This window comes from Urocampus carinirostris, chromosome 15 (genome assembly GCF_059441175.1).
Source record: "Urocampus carinirostris isolate Australia breed hairy pipefish chromosome 15, RoL_Ucar_1.0, whole genome shotgun sequence".
NCBI classification, from domain to species: Eukaryota; Metazoa; Chordata; class Actinopteri; order Syngnathiformes; family Syngnathidae; genus Urocampus; species Urocampus carinirostris.
The window spans coordinates 6984598-7008193 of record NC_142363.1 but is presented as its reverse complement, the minus strand read 5'-3'; the positions used below and the strand labels follow the sequence as shown (position 1 = coordinate 7008193).

The window sequence follows — 23596 nt, the reverse complement described above, 5'->3', positions numbered from 1 at the left end:
TTAACGTATGCATTACATAGGGCCGGCTTCTGCCATCTGTTTGCCAGGATAACACGACCCTCTTACGTCGTTCTAGTTGCTCCCCCAGGAACATTTTACAGGGTTGTTTAGTCCATATTCAATTTATTATATCTAATGGGGGATCTTGTGATGCTAATACCATTGCTAATGTGTTTTGTTAAAACTCGGCGAGTGAGTGCTTTGCACTGTACCTCACTGTCAGCATGTTTGGTTCATTATTTTGGGCTTGGTTTGAGGCACAAGGGTGAGTTGATGTGTGGTTCTGTAGGTTTTTGCCTCGAAGTATCTTTGAAGTATTTTCTGTGGGCATATATTTATGTTAATATTTATCACCCGCGGGCAAAACAAGGGTGATGACAATGTTTTAGTTTGGGATTTAAGTGTGTATAACTGTTGTTTTGTTGTTTGTTTGTTTGTCTGTTTGTGTGTCCGTCCAACCAATAAAAAGGGGAAGGAATTCAAATAACACCCATCTGTCACAGGCAGTCAGGTATGTTACCCTCGATGTGAAATATGCCAAAAAAGCTGACTGCACTTTTGGTTTTGTTGACTAATCATTTTCTTCACTCTCACAAACAGAGCAACATTAAATATCAACACCATATTTTCCAGGCAGTCAAATAGATATAGACAACATATATATATCCCAGATGTGAAAACTGCCCCAAAAAACTGACTTGGCATTTTTGGTTTTGATGACTCAGCACCTTTCCCAGAACATCATTCTTCACTCCAAGGCCAGAACAAGTTTGGCCAGGATCACAATCTTTCACTGGGGTGGCAGTAGCTCAGGAGGTAGAGCGCTCGTCTTGGGATCAAGAGATCCCGGCTCGTCCGTGTTACATGTCAAAGTGTCCTTGGGTAAGACACTGAACCCCTAATACCCCCAATAAGCAGGTTAGCGTTTTACATGGCTGCAATACAAGGCCGCTATTGGGAAATGTGGAGCACATTGTAAAGCGCTTTGGGAAGTCATTGACTTGAAAAGCGCTTATAAATGCAGGTCATTTCATTTCATTTCATTTTCACAAGCAAACAATCAGGTGGGTCATTCTAGAGGTGAAAATGCATTCGCAAAAAAACGACTCAACACTTTTGGTTTTGCTGACATTTTTTCCAAAAATACATCCCTCTCTTGCAGGTCAGACCAACATTGAATTTTGACACAATGTCTTGCAGTTAGAAGGGTTGGCCTGTATGTGAAAAAAATGCCCCACATGTCAAAATAAGAATTTTTTTAGAGATTTGTATGGCAAATCTTATAATATGTTAAAATAATGTAAAGACATAATTGTTTTATCGGCTGAACAAGAACATTTTAGAAGAAAAATATGTATTTTTATTTTTTTACCTTGATTTGTTTGAATGTTATATTCAATTTATTTTATATTAAAAAACATATTTTTTTACTTGAGTATTTGCATAGAGATGCAGTGAGAATTAAGATAGAAAGTATAGATGAATAGGACATATGATATTTTGGCAAAATCTATCAGCCAAACTGACCAAGAAAAGGTATCTATTGTGTCTCTTTTTTTCTAACATATTGAACTTAAGATTTTTTTGCAGTTTGACAAAAGATTATTAGTAGTTTACTTGTATGCTGGCCTAAATTGTAAGTGCATCTCAATTGGGCAAATACAAATAGTGCAATGGCATTAGCTGTAACATTGTGCCAAAAAGGAATAAATAAATAAAAAGTGGCACGGGTCGGAATGGAAGTGGTTTAAAGAGGCAATGTTGAGGAGTGCGAAAGAAGTGTGTGGAATGAGAAAAGTTGGTCGAGGTATTAGGAAAGGAAGTGAATGGTGGAAGGATGAGGTCTCAGAGGCTGTGACAAAGAAGATACATGCCTTTGAGGAGTGGCTGCAAGATAAGGGGCCGGCCACACAGACATTTGCGGCTGAATCACGGCCAGAAATTTCTGCCTTAGAGGCGGACGCTATTGGGCGCATTGAGATCGCCATTCAGACGAGATACAGCGGTGCTTAACACGAGGTCGCAAATTCGCGCGCGGGTGGCAGCGCGAATTAGTTTGGCACTGCTCAATTCTTCAGAGCGCGGGTCCACAGCCTTTCACGAGCGTATTGAGGCTGAATCACGGGGGGGGGGGGGGGGGGGGGGGGGGGGGGGTTTAAGGGTTATCGATCTATCTTCGTTATTCATTATCCATTATCCGTTATCGGTCAGTTCATAATACGCTACAAAGCCTAGGAGCCGGGACACTTACTCTCAGCCAAAAGGCTAAGCTAAGGTCCTAGCCCTAAAGCCTTGCTGCGATCATTGCGAATGCACCGTTCCCGGAGGTACTGCAATACCGGGCCGATGCGTGGAGTGGACAGAGCAAGCTCTTATTCCATCTCCGGAATGCAAAAATCAAAGGCCAAGCTAAGGACCTGGCATTTTGCAATTGCGGTACAGCTTTTTGGGCCAAGCTAAGGACCCAGCATTAAGGTTCTGACCTGACCAACACATGTCACTATGTCAAGAATCCCACGGGTGAGGCCACGTTAAGGTCCTAGCGGTCAGAAATTTCTGGCCGTGAAGCAGATGACGTTGGGCGCTGTTGGACGTTTTGAGACCGCCATATAGACGAGATAGAGCAGTGCTTTACTCGCGGTCGGAAATTTTCACGTGGTTGGCCGCGCTCAAAACTTTTGAGCTGCTCAAAAGTTTGAGCACGTGTTAAACCGCGTGCCGCACACGTGGTCAACACGAGGAAATGACGCGGAAATGAGGCGGAACGACGTGCTCTGGCCGCGGCCAGGGCGTGCTTACACATGGGTAGGACGGGAAATTTCAGCGGGTAATCGTGGGTGGAGCATGGTAATAGCATGTTCTGCGCCTGTATCGCGGTGTTATTACGTGAAATTAGCGTGTTACGCGTGTGACAGTCAAACGCCTTTCTCTGCGTATAAACAGCGCGAATGCCGAGCACACGTCAGTTGTGCTCGTGACGTCAAGGGGGTGAACATGGATCCCCGTCAGTGTAGTTTCTCTTCATTTCGAATAAATCTTTCGGTGCATTCGCAAAGGTCGCAGCAAGGCTTTAATGCTAGGACTTTAGCTTGGCCTTTTGGCTGAGAGTAAGAGTCCCGGCTCCTAAGCTTTGAAGCGTATAATGAACTGATCGATAATGGATTATGAATAAAGAAGATAGAACAATAACCCTTAAAAATCTCCCCCCCCCCGTCAGCGTAGTGACCTCGTCTTAATCCATTTTAAATTCTTGACATTTCTTTTCAAGATAATATAACTAATATGATGCCATAGCTTGAGATCTTGATCTTCACTGGACTGTGTCTTGTGCGGTTATGATTTCTACAACCCGGTGCCGAGATTTGCATACCCTCGCTAACACAACCGCTTTTACCTCGTTTTATCTCACTTTTAGGGAATGTAATGGCGAACATATAACCAAAACCACTTCGTCTTGCATTTGTTGGGAATGTAATACAAAATAAACCATTCCGTCTTTGTATTTGTTGTGAACGTAATCGAACGGTAAATCCTCCCCCCCTCGCGTGAACGCGCATTTTGCTGCGCTTCCAACGAAAGCGATCGTATTCTTTATAAAACGCTTATTAAAACTATAAAGCGAGCTAATTATAACAATTGGGAGATCCTAGTCTTTATAACGCGTTTATTTAAACAATAAAGTGCGATCGTATTCTACAAAATGCGTTTGTCAACGTGGATGAAAAAGTCACGCGAGGGGGTGGGGCGGTGTGGGTGTTGCGTAGGAGTCGGATTTGGGCACAACACTGGCTCGGGAGCTTTTATACCCATGGTCCACACGAGAAAATGACACAGAAATGACGCGATGAGGAAGCGGAACAGTCGCCGGCGTGTTTTGCGGGCATACCACCGATGAACTGCGGGTTGGCCAATTTTGCGCATTTTCCATCCCGGGCAACCACGGGCAAAAAAAAAACGCAAAATTTTAGCCGTGATTCAGCCGCAAACGGCTGTGTGACCGGCCCCTAAGATTGTGATGCATATGAAAGGTACAGAGTGAAGATAAGGTTGGTAAAAGCGGTAGTGGAAGCAGCAAAAAGGAAATCAAATGATGAATGGTGTCGAAAGATAGGGTTGAACTTTAAGGAAAGAAGAAAAGTGTTCTGGAACATGTGAAAACTGTCTTTTGGAACAAAATCCATGCTAAAGAAGACTGTACAAACATTTAAACTTTTTCAATTTCTGTGTTTGCATAGGTCCCATTAACCGACAGTTTTCCATCATCAAGGGATACTTTTAAGAGTTGACAGGGACATTGTGAGGGCGTCCGTCATATTAACGGCTTAAAATTGGACCATAAACAGATACGAACGACAATGGGTTGATCATTTAAAAAGAAAAGGCAACGGGAAATAAGCACAGCCCCACCCGAACGTAAGGGTTGACATTTTAAGCCTGACTTGAAGTTCGGGTCAGGCTCAGGCCCAAGATCCTACCTCTAACCACATCCCTTGTGACTGATTCTTCTTCTTTTTCAAGTTATACAGTGGTTGGCATACATCACTTTGGTGCATTACCGCCCCCTATTATTGTGGTTCATGTTCTTCAACTCCTCAGATGACATTAAAAAGTCCTGTACTCCTTAAAAATTGGAAAAGTAGTCTTTGTTCTCCTCATCAAGCAAGTTTGTCCTCATTTGAGAACAGCTACCTTGCTGCCAGACAGAAATCCTTATGCTGTTAACGGACAGTCCTTCTGTCAAACAACCTAGAGCAAGGACGCGGCTAATAGCTTTTTCTTATTGTCACTCTGTTAAGACTCAATGAGAGCCCATAAGACTTCTCGTTCTTCCATATGTCTCTTCTATGTCTATTCAGAAGTTCTCTTTTTAAAGTCAGCACTTCATAGTACTTTTAGGATTTGTACATCTTATTCCAAGTGCTCCTAAGCATTGACTTGGTATGTTGAGTGCAGCAAATCAAACTAAGAACAAGGTCGAAAAATCATCTAAAAGTGAAAGTCTCAATGAAAAGACTTTGGAAAAATTGCTGGGGATTTTTTTCTCATTCCAAGATCCTGAAACGCAGCTAATAGAATGTACCCTTTGCAAAGCAAACCCTTACGCCTTCTAGTAATAATTCAGTAAATGCGCAAGCTAGGCTAAAGCAGTATTTTTTGTAAAACAGGGGCTCTGTCTAGGATAATGTGAAAAATGGTATCAAAAGCTGCAGCGAGATAGTTCTATGGAGGGAGAGACTCATTGGACATATTATTAGGGATTGTTGTAGGGAATTTGGGATTTTAACAGTGAGGCAATATTCTTTTTAAGAGCTATACAAGATTATAATACATTTCAATTTACATAAATTCTTTGTTTTTCATGAAGGTTGTGTTACCAAAAGTCCTGCAATAGTCAAAACCCGGAAGGAGAAACATGTATCTATTTATTGTATATCAGTAACAAATAATAAATACTAGTGTAACAAAATAACAATTATTGATCTATACATAAAAACACCTTATTGCAGTTGTAAGAATGTTTTTTATTGTCACTAATACTCATACAACAGAATTGTAGGGCTTCTCCTTTCAATTTAAGAAAGCAATGTAGAGAACAGCTGGCTAGCTGCATGCTACCATCATGGATTTTGGGTTTGATTATTAATCACAAATGTAGTGATTTCCCACGAGTTCTGACGCCAGATCATGCGTTTCATGGGTAACGGATCTGGCGATGGTTAAATACAGACTGGGCAAGGGTAGCATGTTATGTAGTTGAAGCAGTAGGCTGTACCAACAGCATCGCTATTGCTTTCTCTCCCGAACGACGCCTCAGTCTCTGCCTGGACCCAAACAATCTACGGAGCACCTCCTGCTGATTAGCATTCCTTTGCGCTCTTCTGACATTCCTCAGAGTCAGAATTAATTGATAGATTTTATTCAATGTAACAAGCCGTTTTAATACCAGCTGTAGCTGTGCTTCCCTTTTCTTTTGAGTGGGTCGGCACATTGACTTGTGCACCCCTACCCCAGCTGTTTGACTGACAGCATACACCAGCCTCTTACAGTCGCAAACACTCGGTCATGCCAGCCCAACTCACGCATAGCACCTTGCCCCAGTGATAGTATTTGCTGTATGTTGTCTGCTGCAGAACACAAATTAAAGTCAAAACCGCGAAAAGTTTTGCATTAAACGTTAAGATAGCGACCAGAGTGTGTTTCTATTAGTACGTCCGCCTGACAGCTCAGCGGTCCCAGGTTCAATTTTGAGAGTTTTCCTCGTGCCACCGGGCACACCCTTTCCTCCAATATTCCAAAACATGGCTAGATAGACTGCAGCACCCCTGTGACTGGGGAACATTAATAAATGTGATTTTTGTTGCGATATTATCAGAACACCAAAATGTTCCACATGATTACACAGTGGATTTAGTTTCATAATTATTATAATTATCATTATTTGTGTTTTTATTATTTTTATTGTTGCTGTAATTGTTGTTATTGTTGTTTTAGGGAAAGTACGAACACGTTTAATGTCACTCTTGGGTTTGGGCCCTGAACATTGTGAGACATTTAATTAGTCACACAAAATCTTAGTGACCCCTGCTTTACTGGACCTTGTTGGTTTAATATAGAAAGTGTAATGTTAGCTAAAAAGCTGCATCTTTGTACAATTGTGAACAACTATGATCACATAGTCTGAGACATAAGAGTAAATTTGTTTATATTGTGTGAAGTGTCCAGGTTTTTGTGGAATGGAAAGTCAAGCATCTGACCGTTTCCGGATAGACTTTTTCAAACAGGTATGGATTACAAATGGGGGACAGGTTAGTGTAAATATAATAATCCTAACCACTCTTTTTTCAATATTGGGTTTAAGATTGCATTCTTAGATGCAGCTGAAAGAATGCTAGAGGAGATAGATGAGTTAATAATGTTGGTAAAGAAGGGGATTAAAGACAGGGAAGTAAGAAGGGGGTCAAGCTGGCAAATTGAGGCCTCTGAGCAATAGATGACCTTAGATAAGTCTAAGGCAGAGGGCAGAGAGAAACTTGATAGGAAATGAATGGGGTTGACGGTGGCGGGCACTGAGGGCAGACTTGGCAGGGAGGCGGGGGGGGGGGGGGGTGGTTAGCTGTTAGTGGATAAATTTGATTTATGAATTGAAAACAGACATGAGGGATTTTCAGGAAGCTGTATAATGTGAGTGGGAAGGAAGGGAGTTTTGTGGATGTAAAATACAGTCAGTCAGCCATCGTAAAGCTATTGAGTGTTTGCAAAATCAGATCTTATAGTAGAATATATTATCTCAAATGCTGATGAAAGAGAGTTGGGTGAGGTGAGCTTTGGCTTAAACACAGTGACCAGAGAAGGTGTTGTTTATTGGCGGAATTCTGATACATAAAAGCTATTATTGTAGATCGGTTTCATCACCGACCTCTGTTCGTTACAAAAAATCCTATGACTAACGGTATTCTTTGCAGATCCGCAGCATATTGTCTGAGTCTTAGCTAAATAGACACACAAGCACAATACTATGTCTTAGGTCTCTGTAGAACAGGAAAATCAAACTCATGCATCTCTTGCCATTAAACCAAACCAGAGTCCGTGAAGACTCCCATGAGAAGCAAAACAATGAAATAGCCTTTGTCTCTGGTTCTACACTTAATTGTCCATTCTTGTTGTCAATACGCAGCATAATAATGCGGCAAAACTTTGAAAAGTAAATATTTAGCTCACAGAACAGGAAAATGAGGAACACTATTGAGAAATTGAGAGGTCCATCCCCTATGATCCAATGAAATTCGACAAATATGTCATTCCCGATGATAAAATAACTTTTGGAAGTTTTCTTCTGGAGTGGCTTTCTCACAAACACCTCCTACCTTAGAAACCCCCACCTTTATGTCCCTCCACCTCTGAACCATTCACCTCCATTTTGGATGGATGTATAGAGTTCGAAGAATTCCTTCCAACAATTGATGAGCTGACCATTGAGCTTACCCCTGACGAAATATTTCTAAATACTGCATTCAACTTTAGCTATTTTTAAAGAAACATTGTCTGCAGTTTTTATGCATTTTTCTATTTCAGTGGTCTACAACCTTTTCTCTACCATGGACTAGTTTAATGTCTGCCAATATTCTTGCAACCCACCCAATACTAACATGAACAATTTGGTCTTGTGACTCCAAATAGTTTTATGATGACATAAAACCTTATGTCGTTCGTGTGTTTTGTGTATCCTAGTGGTGTACTTATAATCATAATAGTAATAATACATTGTATTTTGAAGCACCTTTCAGGACACCCAAGGTCGCAGTACATATGACTAGGACACAACAATAAACGAAGAGTAAAATAAGCAAGTAATAAATAGCTAATAAAACATATGGTAGTTAAAAGGGGCGGTGTGTGAGGCATATGGTCAAGAATAGGCAAGTCTGAAGAGATGACTTTTGAGTCCGGATTTGAAGGTGGACAGGGTCGCAGAATTTTGGAGGTCAGGCGGCAATAAGTTCTAGAGCTGGGGGGCAGAGCGTCTGAAAGCTCTGCTCCCCATGGAGACTTGTTAAGATATGGCGTGCTCCCACCGCAATCTGGGTTTGATTTCAGTTGCGTCCTATGTTAATGCAATTGGGATCAGTAATATACTCTGGGTAGTGAATTTATGCAAATATACTGTACTTTTTTATTTTTTTCTGCAGCCTTAACCCTCACTGTAGTTTTAATTCCATGCATCTTATAGTGCTGTACACCTTACAGTGCAAAAATTATGTTTTATATCCAGGGAATATCAACCGAAATGGTTTGCTTTTATTGTGATAATTGTGTGGTTGTCTTCTTGTATCGGGGTATTCATAAAGACGCCAAAGCAAAGCTGTTGGAACATTTGACATGCTTAGTGTGCTGCGGTGTGACAATGGTGGTGTTGCAACGCACAGACACGTACACAACTACACATAATATGTACACAAACATACTGACACATGCTGAACAACCCGTCAGCACTGCATTAGAAGCCTTTAGCAGTTGTCAGCAAATTCCCTTTCCTTGAGACTCAAAAGATGCACAGCATGCACTTGGGAATCTCTCCTGATCTGACAAAAAACTTTTCCAAACTTTGTTTTTAGCACGCAGTACAAATACGTGGACACAACTTCTTGCCCCCAAAAAAGAAAAATCATAAATAATTCATTTTATGTAACTCATTTAAGGACTCAAATAACTCTGAAGAGTGGACAGCAAATATAAAATGGGCCAAGAGGAAACTGGGAAAGCTTTCAATCGTGATAACAAATTTAGTATATTTTTAACTGGTTTTTGGGTTAAACAAAGACAAATATTGCTTCAAATAAGCAAAACTGTCTCATCTTAGTAGTAGTGAATTCTTAAAAAAATATTTTATTCAGATTTTGTGAAAAACAAATGTATATTAAATCAACATATTCTCTAATGGTGTGGTTTTGCCACTTTAAACATCCTTTCTTTGTAATGTTCCATGGGCTTTGTATCACTCATTTCCAGTTGCACTTCACAATACTGACACATATGGGGGTAAAAAATTAAAGTGTCCCTTTAGTATACAAATTAATGTTCCCCTTTTCTTAATAAATTATGTTTTTATTTACCATTAAAAGATATTCTTCAGACCAATACTGGAATTTCTAAGCGATTTTAGATTTCTTTGTTTTTTAAATTGCATTTTCTTTGACAGCACACCAGCGCAGTGGTAAGCGCGTGTGCAACACGGTTCTGAGGTCATGAGATCGAACCTTCCTGTGTGGAGTTTGCATGTTCTCCCCGTGCTTTTATGGGATTCCTCCGGGCACTCCGGTTTCCTCCCACATTCCAAAAACATGCATGCCAGGTTAATCGGCTGGTCAAAATTGGCGCTAAGTGTGAGTAAGAGAGTGAGTTGTCTGTCTCTGTGTGCCCTGCGATGGTCTGGCAACCAGTTTATGGTGTCCCCTGCCCACTGCCCGAAAACAGCTGGGATGTGCTCCAGCAACGCCGCGACCCTACTGAGGATAAACGGTGCAGATAATGAATGAATGAATTAATGCATTTTCTGAGCTACTTTTTTTGTGAGTACTAAATCAAAACGGCATGCTTTAACCTTAAGAAAACAGTGCCTCCTTCTGGCGAGATTTGTTAGGGTTGCTGGCTGCTGACACGAGGCTCACACGTAACCGCTTGCAAACTTTGCCTTGTCTTCATTGGCTGGTGTTGTCAAAACTTACCTCTGATTGGCCGGCGCCGTTAAAACCTGAACTGTGACAATTCCGACTGGCCAAAAACTCCATCGCTCACTAACATGCGACTATGAATGCTTGAAAAAAAATACAGTTTTGAACTATGTCACCTCGCAATATCCATTATATTTCAATTAATCGTGCAGCCTCAATAGAAGGAGCTAAATGACACACAATGTCCCTTTGAAGCCTTAAAATGTTGGTTCTCAAAGTTCCTCAAATGCTTCAACTTGACCTTGGCTACCACCGTGCAACGATTCTCTCATGTGGAAAGATCTTTCCGTTCCTCCCACTGGTTCTTTTTTGGCCCAATGTTAGCGTTAAAGGATTTTGCGAGCCAGTTATGCGGGATCCATTAAGCCCTCTGTTGGTCGGGGGCACAGATGAGAGCTGTGCTAGACGCCAGGACGGCTGACGATTACGTAAGTGGACAAACGGGGCCACTGAGACCCTATCCATTTACTTTCGTGGAGCTGTTGAAAGCTTTTGTTTGGCGTTTTGTTTTATAAAAATGGATACCTGTCAAAGCAGTGATATGCAGTCAAGAGAGCCAGGTGAGTGTGTGCCTCACTTGTCATTGTGGAATTATAAAATTAAACATTTATTAAATGGTTATATGTATTCGGTGTTAAAGTTATTTGTTAATTAACTAAACCAATTTCGAAACGTTTTTTTTTTTTTCAAAATAGCAGAATATTCACATTATGGTATGGACATTCTGAGTAAAATAAAGATAAAACGTTTTACTGAGTTGAGCGTCTGGAGATGCAGAGTGAGGCACGGAATTATATTGCCTCATGCCAGAATGAGATAGTGAGACTAAGGATTCTGATTTGGTACCCGCCTCGGCAAAACAGAATATAATTCCTTATAGTATTGATAAGCAAAAAGCAAGTCACCCAGTGTTTTTTTCCTTATTGCGTGGGTCTATTTTTAATAGTGGAGGATTACCTTTCTTTTGATACTTAAATTCAAAAGGGGTAGCACGAGGGTCAAACTGGTTGAGCTTTTCACTTATTGGTGAAAGGCAAGGAAGCAAAACATAAGTAGCTGATTCGTTCAGCAATGCTGAACCAATAGATAAAAAGCTCAGGCAATCCCTCATCCATAGTACAGTTTTTTGGTATTTTGTCGCAAACAAAATGCTATTCAAATTAAGAGGCTGTCCGGTTGCCTCGACTTTTCACCTAATGGTCTGTCAGTAATGAACAAATTTGCTACTAAAATCTTGGTTTCCTCGTCCCGATAGCCATGGCGCTTAAACAGCAGGAAAGAGCACTCATCGATCAATCAAAAGGTCAAAAGCTGGAGCAGTTTGACTTGTTCCCATATTATAACTCTCTTTTTTGCCCAGCCTTTTAATTTAATTTCTCAACCTATGAGTATTTTAAAGTAAAATGTACATTTATATTATAGTTCTTCTGTTTTGGCTATTTTTCTCAATCATTACTGTTTTTTTAGATTAATGAATATTTTTTAACCACTAAATAATACACCCTGTTGCTTTGAAGATCTTCTTATAATCCTCTGTCTGCCGTTCATTACATCAAACATTTAACACGTTTCCTTTTCTCTAAGTCTTAGGTAACATTCGGGCACATGAAATAGTCAATATCTGTCAGTTTGGAATTTACAGGTTGTTTTTTTTAAACACAAATCAATCTATTGCCCTTGGTTTGCTAATGGGCATTGGGGCAGAGTTGAAAATGAGGCAACAATATATATTTTTGGTCTCCAAAGCAGTACAGCAAATTAAGAGGCTGTATGGTTACCAGACTGACCAAACACTTTTGGACCAATCTGTGTCAGAAGCATGGACATCCAAGAAAAATCACATGCTAGCATTACACGGTGAGTCATGTAATGACAGAGTACGTCCAACGTGTCTAACTCACAGCAAGTTAGCTTTTTTAGTGGCAACCTAAGGTGACACTGCCCACTTAGTGACATTGTTTCTATGCAACACAATAAGTCAATAACAATATATTATTTGTCAGGAGAAATTTAAGAGAATGTAAGATTAAAAGGCAAACATTTATACATAGGTTGCATGAGCATCGGAATCATATTTCAGTAAAATATTGTACAATAATATGAGGGACAAACAACGTATTTTTATTCAATCGTGTGCGCTCATTTAAGGTGGTGATGGCCCTGGAAAAGTAACTGGTCTTTCCTGCAATGTAAGTTCTATAGTAGCATAGACACCCATAGTATTTCATATTTTTTGATGTCTTAAAAATGTAATGAGCAACATTGCATTTCCCTTGATTACTGCATCGATTGCTTTTTTCACGCCTTTGCAGACATATGGGTGCCAAATTCTTGGGTTGGAAGCATTTATTCTCCATCACAATTAGGTTGAACCAGAGGCTCGCAAAAAAAATTTGCCTTTTTGCAGCAGGCTCCAAAATGTTTCACACTTGTACAACAATTTCTGGTCTGGATGTTAGACGTTCTTTTTCAAAATATAAAGTGTTATCTTTTGAATTGTGTATGTCTACGCATGACTGTGGGTGTCTTTACTTCAAACTGATGTTTTGCATCGAAAAACCAGGATGAGTTACATTTTTGAAGTTCAACTGTTATTGGTCTGCCTTTATTCATTAGCCCACAATTGGTCAAGGTGGGAGTGTGATGGTACTTGAACTATTCAAACAACCATCTGAGTGAGTTGGCACTGGAGAGTGCAGAAATAGTTAAGTTGTTTACAAAAGAAGAAGCCTTTCAGGCAATTTGGGAAACTGCCACCGAACACGATTCCGATTCTCAAACATTAGAACATGAGTTGTCGGGGGAGTTTTTGCTGGATTATCAGCCTAATGCTAAAAACTATATGCAAAAAAATGGCTCTGATCCTACTGAACATTTTGAGTGGTTTAAAGTAAACTTTCAAAAATATAATGTGAAATAACATTTTTCTATTTTTTGTTCAATTTGTTTTATGTGTTATACAGTATAGTTTTGCTACCACAAGTGTTAAAAATGTCTTCAGGCCTCACTCGCAAACCACCCAATGTAGCTGTATTTGCTGACTACCATTAATCAAACATTGACGAAACCCATCCCATATTTTACTTAAGATAAGTCATGGACAAGCAATTTAAGGCCAAGCATAAAATAGAAAATTGAAAATATATAACATACCTGTGAGTCTTTGCAAGAGTTTAACAAAGTTACATTTATTTCTATAACAGATATGATATCTAACAGTGACAGGTAAATACTTTCATTAAAAATAAAAATATGGCTCCTAAATCATTAAATCAGTCATTTAAATGAGTGTTTTTGTGCTCACTTTCAAGTTTGCACGAGTTTACAATTGCGCAGTTGATAAACAAGGGATCAAATCGGGATCAAATCGAGTGAAGAAAAGCATTTTGGGGGGAAAAAACTGCTCAATGTTTGTACTATAAAAAGCTTACGTCTCTGAATAAAACTGTGAGTCTCTGAAAAATCTCCCAGTTCTCCAGCTAGGGCACACTTTTTATGCTGTTAAATTACTCAACAGCTCCTTGAATGTGTTTCTTTCTACATTGTAGCCCCTGAGGTAAAATTAGTTTGACACTCGTGGGTTAAATCCTTCGTTTTCAGAGTGATCCAGTGGTACGAGTTGGTTTAAGTCACTGTACGAAAGACACAGATGTTGGTAGTTTTTTGCACACTCTGTGTTGTTATTTTGAGGTTGTATTGCTGGTATGTTTTAATCACTTGCTTGTAACACCCTTTGTCGTGTTGAACCGTGGTACCTTTTCAGTTAGCAATAAGGAATTTGCAATAGCAGTGACTTTGCAATAGGCTAATTACCCACAAACACGGGGCTAGTCAAGATGTCGTTTTCTAAGCATTTACTTTGTTTTCATATGTTTATGCAGACACCAGATGTGCAGTTTGTAATTATGTTTGTCTTTATTTTCAGTTTTACCCTTTTGAATGTCAGTAAAGCAGTTTTTACAAATTTATGTCTGCAGAGTAATTGATATGATGGTAGCAATGGTAGCAAAACCCATCTCTGAGTCTGTCAGTTCTTGTTTTATAAGTATTCAACATTACCATTTGTTTGCAACAAGGCACAAAAATGTGCAGTGTTTCTCCTCAAAATTATGTGTTCCTGCCCAAAATGGGTTGCAAAATATTCCACGCGGGAAGGACTTGAACAATTTTGTTTCAAACTTGACCGATTTGGCTCATTTTTACAGCCTTGTAGTCATTGAAGGAACACATCACTTCCAAAAGTGGGATTCCCATTAACACAAAATATGAGGTAACTCCGGAACAGATGCGGATTGTTGTGTACAGCGATTGCATGCAGCTCATTTTTGTTCAAAGGAATTAAAACTTTACCCTGTTGCCAGGGATATTGTGATTGTTTTGTTAGAGTTGCATTTTTGACCTCCAAAAGCTGTGTGAGGTAAGTTTACCTGGTGTGCACTCCTTCTGTTCCTTCACCTCCTCTTAGGTCGGGGATTGTAGTTTTTCTTTTGTACTTTTCGCCACATGTCTCGTAGTCGGTTTACTATTTTCCAGCTGGTTTCTCCTTTTCTAGGGAGTTTGGGAGGGTAGGGTGTGTGTTGCATGACGGAAAATAATTCGGAAGCAGTGATGTAGACCAGTATGGTGACTGGTTTGCAAGGGTGCTGTAGTTACTCTAATGACATCACAGCTGGGGAAGTCAAAGACGAGACAAGCTTTCAGAAAGTAACTTGAATATGCCGATTAAATATTGTATGTAGAATGTATGCAAAGGTCGTATTTTCGCACATTGTGTATGTTTTCATATTTGGGTACACCTTTAAAGGACCTGTAGCATCTACCAGAGGTCAGCAGGTCAAAGAGATGGTGGCCAGGGTAAGAGGAGTCCTTTATAATGTTTTTGGATCTGCTATGGCATCACAAGCCAGCATTGTCATTGTCCTTCAGACATAGAGCAGCCAACAATTTTCTGGGCGGTGTTGATGACTCTCTGTACTTGTCTGTCCATGATGCTTTGTTTTGCTTGAAGCTCGGAAAGAATACATTTGTCGTTCATTGTTGTCATTGGGCATTTAATTATCTGGCTACTTTACGACTTCACCACCATTAAGTTTTACCAGATTTGACAGGTTGGTGATTTAGTTTCCGCTGACTATAGCGGGGGCATTTGAAAGCGAAAGAATGTAATTTACTCATAAAGGTTGTTTTCTGCCATAAAAAATAATGTAATGCAAATGAGATCATTAAAGAGATCGATATCCTTCCCAAATGACTCGGTAGCAGCTGTGGAGTTCTTAGCCAAGGAAAGAGAGATAAGCAACCTGATGTAAAACAGTCTCTTGCAAGTCAACAACGGATGTTAAAATGTTTCTCTGTGCGTGCATTTTCTTTTCTCTGACTCTTGAATATTGATGCAATGCACTCAGGAAGCAAACACATCAGCATTTCCCTTCTCTCTCTTTTAGCTGTCAACTCTACAATGGATTATAAAAGATCATGATTTATTTGTCTACCCAGAAGGAATACAGGGAATAAATATGATTAAAAAGAGGGAAATAACTATTAAGTATGTCTCCTCTTTGTAGCTTTTACTTTTCAGGAAGAAAAATAATGTGTCGGTGTTTAAGTGCAGTGTTGGAACTAACGCTGTAGCAAAGACTGTAACACTTTGTTAATAAAATGTGTGACTTTACAACCATCATTCCATAGTGCGTTACTGCGTTATATCACTACAAAATGTTTGTTTGTTTGTTTGTTTTTTGATTTTTTTATCTAGGCACAGCACAAAATAAATCAACACAAATAACCAATTAACAAAATAAATCAATAAGCTATTTGCCCAAAAAACAGCTGTATACAACAATTATACAATACATACCATGTTCACAAAGAGAGTGCCTACTCGTAGTCCATTTATTTTCTCGCAGGAAAGATATATTCAAAATCAAAACAGGAGAGCAGCACAATACATCAAAAAGGAATGTTAGATGCAGATTATATTACAGAGTCCTCTGAACTCTAAAGACTTTGCATCTCTCACGTTTTCACATACAACCCACGGTCTACGATAAACATTCTGTAATGCAGGGGTGTCAAACTCAATTTCACCGACAGCCACATCAGCCTAATGGCTGTCCTCACTACATAATGTTTGTTTGTTTGTTTGTTTTTTTAAATTTAAGTTCATGGAATTGGGATGTAACATTTTTATTTCACTACTTTTCTATGTAAATGTACTGTTTTGATTATTATTATTATTATGCACATGGTTCTGTAAAAGGTGGGAGTGTTTATGTAACCCTACAAAGTACAACTGTATACAATTACGATGTCAATAGTGCAATGTAGGACAATGATGAATTTCTCCAAATGAAGATACCTTCCATACCGAACACAATCACATCTAACCAAAATTGACAACTATTTAATAAAATACTAAAACCAGTGGGTCAGCTTGTCTGCATCTATTGGTTGTGAGTCACCAGTAGCAAATGGGAAGTGTTTGGGAAGGGGGGCATGACTTATACAGGAACAACAATCTATGTTTACCTACACAAAACATTCAAGATTGCGCCATCTCAAGCGTAAAGTACAAGGTCGGTGAATTTTTCCTCATGGAGATATTCTACTTTATGTGCTCACATCCAAGCCACATTTAGAACTAGTCATTGGCAATGTGTTAACTAAGTTATGCAATCGTACTATGTGAATATGAACACAACAGGCTTACTCAAAATATTTTTTCCCCTAATAATTTAAGATCTATCATCAGGATTGCTTCAAGCTGTTAACCATCAATGCTGAGGTTAGGCTCATCACTTAAAAGTGGGAGGACACTTGACACCAAAAAACTACAGCGACCAGACAATGAAGATGCTGCATCTGAATCATATCAGGAATCTTATCCTGCCCCTTCTAACCACGGAAATTAGTAATATTGATAGAGCGATGGGTGCCGCCAGGTTGAACTAACTACCCTGGTGGTTAAGGGATCCATGAACCACGGACAAATCTGGGGAGTAACTGAATTACATTTTCAAAGAAAGTAGTAACTGTAAATAATTTCTTTTTTTCAGCAATGCTCCAACAACACTGTTTACACGTAAGAGCATTTAACATGGGTTTTTTTGTAACACCCGTGTCAAATGCAACCGCTAAGACAATTTGATGTAAGTGACGATCCTTGTGTGTCCATCTGTCTGCCTCTCACTTTGCATCAGCAACACAGCATCGCATCTCGGGCGCTCCTCTCTGCCTTTATGTCTCATTTCCTCCCGCTACTCTTATCTGACGAAGTGAATTATTCATGTCAGCTCTTCAAGGAGGCTCTTTGTTCTCCTCCCCAATGTTTTCTTCTTAAGCGCTTGGGATGGTGTGTGTGCATGTGTGTGTCTGCCGGGTTGAATGGCACTGAAGTCATGTCGGTGTTCGCTTTTTCGCATTGTTCACACATGTATGTGCCCGACGAGGCAAACTGTTCCGAATTCTAACATGAAAAGTGCCATTTGTACGGACATGAGAAAATTGAGCATAATTGTTTTTGTGTATATGGCAGCACAGCAGCGCAGTCATTACGACTCCTTTCAGTTAAGAACAGGAAAGTGAGGCTACAATTTGCAAAAGCTCATCGAAATTGGACAATAGAAAATTGGAAAAACGTTGCCTGGTCTGATGAGTCCCGATTTCTGCTGCGACATTCAGATGATAGGGTCAAATTTGGCGTCAACAACATGAAGGTATGGATCCATCCTGCTTTGTATCAACGGTTCAGGCTGATGGTGGAGGTGTAATGGTGTGAGGGATATTTTCTTGGTTGTGTTTGGGCCCCTTGGTACCAATTGAGCATCATTGCAACGCCACAGCCTCCCTGAGTTTTGTTGATGTCCATCCCTCTCTGACTAAAGTGTACCCAACCTCTGATTGTGTTTTTCAGCAGTATAATGTCCCAGGTCATAAAGGTGAAATCATCTCAGATTGGTTTCTTGAACATGACAATGAGTTCACTGTTCTCAAATGGCCTCGACACCCACCAGATCCCAATCCAATAAAGCATCTTTGGGATATGGTGGAACAGGAGATCCGCATAATGGAGGTGCAGCCGACAAATCTGCCCCAACTGTTTGATGCCATCATGGATCAAACTCTCTGAGGAATGTTTCCATTACCTTGTTGACTCAACGCCACAAATAATTGAGGCAGTTCTAAAGGGAGGGGAGGGTCCAACCCATTATTAGCATGGTGTACCTAGTAAAGTGGCAAGTGAGTGTAGTTTGTACAGCTTGTATATACTTTTTACTTTGGCCCTCGATAGTTTCTGTACATTTGAGATTTGAAAACTTCATATTAATGAGACTGCCTATTTCCTAGAAGTAAAACAGGGTTTGACATGTGTGTGAATACATTATATAAATTGCTTATATGCTACGTGCGAAACAATGATGAGGTTAATTCATTCCTGCATCATGGTTGTATCTAGAATTTCTCATATATCGAGTCAATTCCCCTGTTATTAAATAAATGAAAACCAATTAATCCGTTCCTGTGTGACTTTAAAGACAACCGTACTGTATTGCCAACAAGATGGAAGATATGTACTTAATGTCTTTGCCCTGGATAAAACAAACTTCATTTAGCAGCATATTTCCCCGAAAATGGCACCGTATATTGGTCTCCAGTACAGTGTATGCCAATCAGCATTTGCATGTTAATTTTATGAGTGACAACACCAGTGACCAGACAATATTAGTGACATGCAAATTGCTCTTTTCCAATTGACATGTCAAATAAAAAATGAATCGACCATGCCACTGTCAGTTGCTAATTGTTAAATCATCGAAATAAATGCCATTGCTCTCGCCGGAATGCTAATTGTTCAAGTCTATAAATATATTTTCCTGACTGCTGTGTCATCTATAATACAGTAGAATAAAATCTACGAGAAATATAATAATCAGCAAAGCGTACATATGGAGTTCACCAAATATCTCACGGGGCCCGGCGTTCCCCATCAAGTGTTCTCAAGCGACACATTAGAGGCTCAGCAAATCTCTGTTCTGCTTATTGTAATACCAGCCTCTTAGTCTCTGTCCTGCAGGCAAAATTAATATTCATACCCGTTTAGACTTTGGTCATGAATATTCATCACGGTTAACGCCAAATATGCATATTAGCTAGACAGCCCAGATGGCCCTACAATCACGGCATAATGATCACCTACAACCACACGTGTGCACATTCTTCTTTCCTACCTTTTCCTCAGATTCCAATAGTGTTGAGATTCATGCGTTCCTGGAACTCAATGTATGTTCTTGGTAACAAGAACTGTGACATGGTGCTAATAAAATTCTGTACCAGTCCCTGGATATTAGCATTGTTGATGTGTTAAAGAAAGCAAACATCTTTACAAAATAGCCAATTCTGTCACGGGAGCGTGGTGGCGTGGAAGGGGACCGGACCAGAACGGAGGCAGGAGGCATGAAGGGAGAACTCAAATGCGTTGACGATCCATAAGTTTTATTTAATAAAATAAAAGTCGCCCAATACTCCGGGGCAAAACAGAACAATACAGAGTTCCTCCGGCACGAACTCAACAGGACCTGGCATAACAGACTAAAACATGACAAGGCATAACAGACTAAAACAGGACAAGCATAACAGACCGGGATTGTGTATAAGAGTAATGAACCCGCAACGGCAGAGCCCACAATGCAGCCTTAAATACAGACCCACAATTAGTGGAACTGCTTTCAGCTGTTGCCCAGAGGGCGGGGCAGACTGGTCACCAAGGCGACCGTGACACAATTCAATAGATGTGTTCTAAAATATTCATGCAGTGTTAGGCTAGCTTATCTTTAATTGTTAGCCAATTAGAAACTACTACATTATAATTTCAAGAAAGCCTGTATTACATTAAAATTGTTTACGCAATACTGACATCATGGGACTGCCGATTACAAGATTCTGGTGATTCAGTATGTAATGTTTCGGCCTCTCCTCTGAAATTTGGCGTGAATAGATACGTCTTCTAGTATCTATGTGTCCTTCAATAAAAACACTCTGTTAGGAACCTTTTTGACCGAAAGAGCCATAATAGCATTTTTGAGAGAGCCACACTATTAATTTTAAAGGGACGGTGTGTAATATTTAGTCCTTCTATGGGTACAAAAAAAAAACATTCACTAACAAAAACAAAACATTGATTTGAATACTAGGTAAAGATACATGTATACATTATTGTATTTCTTTTACGTAAGAGGAATCCCTATTGAAGAAGCCGCCATGTTTGTCTGCCGTGTTGTTGCTTGCTGTGGCACTGTTCACATTAGACAACAGTGTCATCAAGTAGTCAACAATTACACACTAGGGCTTTACGACAAATAACAACAAACCTAAAAAACCCTTTCTCCAGATAAAATTCGATTTTTATAGAGTTTTAAATCACAGATGAATTGATGAAATCTATTTAAAAAGAAGAATGCCAGAGCCTGTGTACCATATCAACAAATATACCACTTTAAACTTGTATTCCTTCCGCAATTACTTAAGATTGCTGAGGCTCATTTTGACCTTCATTTTTGTCACAAATAATGGTTTAAAAACAAGGAGCAAGCAAAATGATAGCGTAAAAATGTCACAAAATACTGGAAACAAGGATACTGACATATGTACCCTTGGTGCAGACTGTATTGGGCAGAAAGGCGAGTGCTCTGCTCAACCCTACTGCTTAACTAATGAAATTGCTCCATGTGCTTGGCTGGCGTCTTGGTGTCTTCACAGTTTGTTCTGTGGGTTTTCATCATTAAGTGTCTCAACAGTGAATGTAAGTTTAATGAGCCTCCATATAAAGGATTCCTTAGCAACATACAGCAAAAGTGGGGTCTTTTAGAGTTACACCTTGACTGTGAACTGTAGTAGTAACTATGCTCTTTATATTTTGAACCAGACCCTCAGCACTATTGGTGCTTTGTCAGCCATGAACACAATAGACTTAACTTTACCCTTTGCAAATTTGGAAGGCCACACATGAGATTTGCATTATGTATTATTTTATCTCCAACCCGATATGTACTCATCACAAGAGCCATATCTGGCTCGCGAGCCATAGGGTCCTGAATGTCTATGAAAATAGAATAGAATAGAATATACCTTAAAATTGTTAACATCTATCGTTTACTTTTGTAATCGTAAATAAATACATTTTAAAGATATGCTGTGCTTTTTTTTTTTTGTCGATCACATTTTTTACCTTCTGTGACCTTGACGTGATGCTTTTTTCATTATGAATGAATGAAAACTTTATTTCGAACATTGAAATAAAAACAGGACAAAAACAATGAGTCAACAACAAAATAACGCCACATAACATGTTCGAAAAGGGGTAGTCAGAAGCAGATGCTTATTTTCCCTACCCCTTTATCTTCCCTATTAAATACATTTTACAAATCAACTTCTCCTCTTGTGTCTAATATGACAAAATCTCATGGATATACTTATTACATAGGTCAGATATCAATAATCATAATAATTACAGTAATCACATATTTTATACACTAATCTTTGTAATACCCATCCCCTCAACGTCATAATGCCACTAGTTAATAAATATCACTGCGGCACCAATGATAATAACAGTTATGATATAATAATAGCAACAATAATAACAAGTTAACCATAGGTTTAAACGCAGTATTTTAAATCTCACTCATATTCCATTTTCTTCATCCCTGTATTTTGCCAGTAATGTTTTGTTGTATTTAAATTTGAACACATGAATAGTTGGAAATTGTTTGATCTCATATTGTAAATTATTCCAATGTTTGACTCCACACAGCCCCTCAAGTTATAATTTCACTCTTTTCGAATGAATAATCTTTGGATGTTTTCTGGCACCATGTTTCTGTTGACCTTAAATAACAGTTGTGAAGTGAATTTTTTTATTAAATCATCTAATTTTAATAATTTGGAATGCATGAATAAAATATTAGTACGATCCCGATATCCTACCCTGTGTATGGTTCTTATTGCACGTTCTTGAAGGATGAAAAGGGGCTGTAGTGAACTTTTGTAATTATTGCCCCAGAATTCTGCACAATATGTTAAGTAGAACTATAGAATATAATAAATACAATGCATTATAATTTAAAAGGAATTTGGCTTTTTAAATTATTGAAATGCTTTTAGATACCTTAGTTTGTATGTGTCTGATGTGTGTTTTCCAACTTAATTTTTTGTCTATTATGACCCCTAAAGAAAAGTATGAGATAGGCACCTTCCATTTTTACTTCTAAATCTTGATTTGCCTTGCGATTACCAAATAATATTACTTTGGTTTTATTTAAATTTAAAGATAATTTATTTATATCCATCCATACGTTTATATGGCTTTACACCGAAAGACAACAGCAACCAGAAGAAAGTACTGCATGTGAGTGACATTAGGATGCTTCACCTGTTATGGAAACCAGTCCTATCTGTTTTATGTGGGGGAGCAAACATTGGTCCTCTCTTCTGCCTGGCAGGCAGGATGCAGCAGTAGGCCAGGTAGCGAGGGAATCAAAAATGTACCTATCAGGCATAACACTTGGGTATGAACTTAAAGAATGGCTGAGGGCGAAGGGTGAAAGAGAGAACAGCTGTGCTATCTACCTAGATAGGCAGGGATTAGGTGGCGCGAAGTATCCATCTCAGGATATTACCATCAATCCAAACACACTACTTGCTTGGTATCCATAATATTGATTTTTGGATCCATTTGCCAACTGATAGTCACCAGAAGCAAATGGTAAGCAGGAACAACAAACCAACCGGAAATCTGTGGGGCAAATGTAAGAACAGAATCCTGAGAAAAGTGTTTTGATTTTTGGTGGTTTTATATGCAAAACTATTTTTGTAATGTACCATGGCTTGGGGAAAAAATGCCTTTGGCAGTACCCAGAAATGGAGAAACAGCTCTTGAAGCCCAGAGACCAAAAACATATGGAGTGGCTCGGCTAAGTGTATGTTTGCAAGCTTTCAAGATTACACAAGCCTAAGAAAAAGAAAGGGTTTACTACTTCCACAGGTTAGTGTACCCGATGTCTTTAGTTTATTATTGGGGGTTTCTATGTTAGTATTCGGTAATTTGTGACTACTGTATTTACTTCCGTAGTAACATGCTACGTTTTTGGTGTCAAAAATGTGGGTGGGTAACCGATTAATTTTTAAATGAATGAACTAGTAACTGAAACTTATTTAGTAACAGTGCTTGTCACACGTCTCAGACAATCAAATTACAGTCAAACAAGGTAAACCAAAGGTCCGTTTGAGGATTCTTTGAACAGAGAAATACCGTCAATTACATTCCGTATGATGTTATACCCAGGGTCGTAATAACTTCTGATAATCGAGTG

General features: G+C 39.2%; 1 protein-coding gene and 1 pseudogene across 1 annotated transcript in view; both read right to left on the bottom strand.

Moving 5' to 3' along the window:
- lrfn5a (leucine rich repeat and fibronectin type III domain containing 5a) overlaps positions 1 to 23596 on the bottom strand; it is a 214114-nt gene that overhangs the window by 161778 nt on the left and 28740 nt on the right. The gene's annotated exons all lie outside the window — the stretch shown is intronic.
- LOC148351425 (U2 spliceosomal RNA) lies at positions 2313 to 2402 on the bottom strand (annotated as a pseudogene).